General features: G+C 32.5%; 1 protein-coding gene across 2 annotated transcripts in view; it reads left to right on the forward strand.

Moving 5' to 3' along the window:
* The first annotated feature begins 2,326 nt into the window (after positions 1-2,326).
* The window catches only part of LOC149068335 (uncharacterized), a 35,891-nt gene continuing 35,681 nt past the window's right edge, over positions 2,327-2,536 (forward strand). For both annotated transcript variants that reach the window (XR_016195226.1, XM_089251849.1), the window contains exon 1: positions 2,327-2,498. The gene's annotated coding sequence lies outside the window, so the exon portion shown is untranslated. The remainder of the gene's footprint in view (positions 2,499-2,536) is intronic.

Consider the following 2,536-nt stretch of genomic DNA (forward strand, 5'->3'; position numbering starts at 1 on the left):
AATTTTCATAACTCAATAATCATTAGTTGACAATATTTAGAGGGGAAAATATTTGTATTTCCTCTGTACAGTACAGGTATTGGCAACACTTCGAGTTTCTTACTACTGACGCACGAGACAGATTTTATATCTATGAGGCTTTTCGAATAGACGTCATCATCAGCATCACTCCTGAGGGACATACACTGGATGATCCCTATAGAGATCAATGATAAAATTGCCGATTTTAGTGTAGAAATGCGGAAATTTAGTGGGGTTTTTCGTCACATCAATAATTTTAAAAATTGAATTGAATCTTTGGTTTCCGAAACATTGAGCTCGCTTAGAGATTCGAAGCCTAGAAAATTAAATATAAAATAATGAGCCAGACCCACTTTTGAGGTGGATGTTCATGCAATAACATTGATTTCAACTTTTTATTTATATCTTCTCAAGCGGGAAAATGAGAATTAATGTCTCCGTATTGTCTTATATTATCCAATTGTATCAATCCATATTATTTAGGTTTGTTTTTAAATTAATTGTGGGCCCATATAAATTACATCAAAAAAATTCTGCAGCTTTAATCAAGCATTTTTTGAAGCAAAAACAGGCAGATCGGTAACTTGAAGTTAAAAAAAATTCGATGTTTCTAGCTCCCATTAAAAAGAAAAACTATTCATTTCTATGTTTCTTTAATTTAGATTTGTTTCTTTCATGAATCGCATAGGAAATCACCATATTGGTTACCTTGTAGGTCCCTCAAAAAGAAGAGAAATATCACGTGATCCAAAAAGCCTCATTGGGACACAGCGTATATATGTCAAACCTGTAATTAATCATGTTTTCGTTTTTTTTTACATTGTGTACTTTGATAAAAAGTGAGCAAAAGAATATGGAAATGTTCTGGATGCAGTCTTTTTCCTTTACTTAAGGGGAAAATGTTTAAAAATTTGAATAAATGAGAGAAACAATGCTCTTAATATTCTCGAATCACTACAATTGAACTCATTCTGAAAATATTTTCAAATTTGGGGATTGGAAACAGCCATTTTTTTTTATTACAGAAAGTTTTGGTTGGTTTTGTCACAAAACGATTGGGGCATAATTGTTTATAGTTTATACTTATTTCGTCTTCGGTTTCTCAATTTCAGCAATTAGCAATGATCCGTATTTACTATCCGAATTTTCCTCGACAAAATATGGTTAGATTCGCCATCCTTGAATATAAGTCATAAATTAATTTTTTTTCCCGTGCAATATATGTTTTTAGGAGTGAAAATTAATTTTATCAAAGTTGTGATATTATCAAAACTAAAGTGCAGTTAATTGCGTCCCGGAAAAAACTGCGGGATTTGTTGAAATTACGGGAAGGGTCGGAAAAATGTGGGTCGTCAATGTTAAGGCTATGTGTTATAAATAGACTGACCATATTTCTCCGAGAGAAATAAGAGAAATTGAAATTCCAAATACGGGACATCCAATTATCGCAGAAAATGACCCCGAAACCGAACAAAGTTGTTAAATATTGCTGACATTACAATGGCGGGCAATGAAGCATTAATGCAAATTGCAGTGGATAAAAATGAATTCCACGGGAAAAAAAACCGTTCACCAAAGTAAATGGGGAGATTAATATTGTCATTTATAGTTGTAATTATAATATAATTTATGAATTGAAAAATAATTTCAATCTTTGACTTCAATAAATTATAGAAATTCAAGTAGGCTTCGAGTAAAAAACGGGACACTTCTGGCAAAAAGTGGCCAAAAAAACAGAAAATATAGATTGTAAATATTACAGTCTATAATATTGTCCATAAAATACGGGACGTATGGTCACCAAATATAAAAACGTATAAGATGTCACATAACTAGGCTGACCATATTTCTTCGAGAGAAATACGGGACATCGCCAATTATCGCCAAAAATGACGCCAAAACCAAACAAAGTTGCCAAATATTGTTGAAATTACGGAAAATCACAATGGCAGGAAATGATGCATTACTACAAATAGCAGTGGATTAAAATGTATTCCACGAAAAAAAAACATTCACCATGGCAAATGTGGGAGATTAATATTCTCATATATAGTTCTAATTATCATAAAATAATTTCTGAGTTGAAAAATAATGTAAATCTTTGACTTCAATAAAGAATAACAATTCAAGTAGGCTTCGTGTAAAATACGGGAAAAACCGGGACACTTTTGCCAAAAAGTTGGGACGGCCAAAAAAACAAAATACCGGGACTGTCCCGGGAAATACGGGACGTATGGTCACCCTACACATAACAAATAAAAGATTATTGCATCTTTTTTTTGTTGGAAGCTGTGGCATCGGTATCTGTTTTCTGCACATTGGCTGCTTTTGTTTGTATATACATATTACGATGTTTATAGTTTATACTTATTTCGTCTTCGGCTTCTCGATAGTCATTAATGCATGCGTTGAATTGTTATCCATCGAATAAAAGATATGTTGCCAGTGGAGAAGTTCCTAACTTCATAAATTTGCAGGTAAGCAAACATAAATCATGTTTTGTTTTTAAATGAAT

Source organism: Pholcus phalangioides, unplaced genomic scaffold (genome assembly GCF_987345545.1).
Source record: "Pholcus phalangioides strain wild (caught in Gottingen) unplaced genomic scaffold, Ppha-v1.0 ptg000027l_1, whole genome shotgun sequence".
In the NCBI taxonomy this organism is placed as follows: Eukaryota; Metazoa; Arthropoda; class Arachnida; order Araneae; family Pholcidae; genus Pholcus; species Pholcus phalangioides.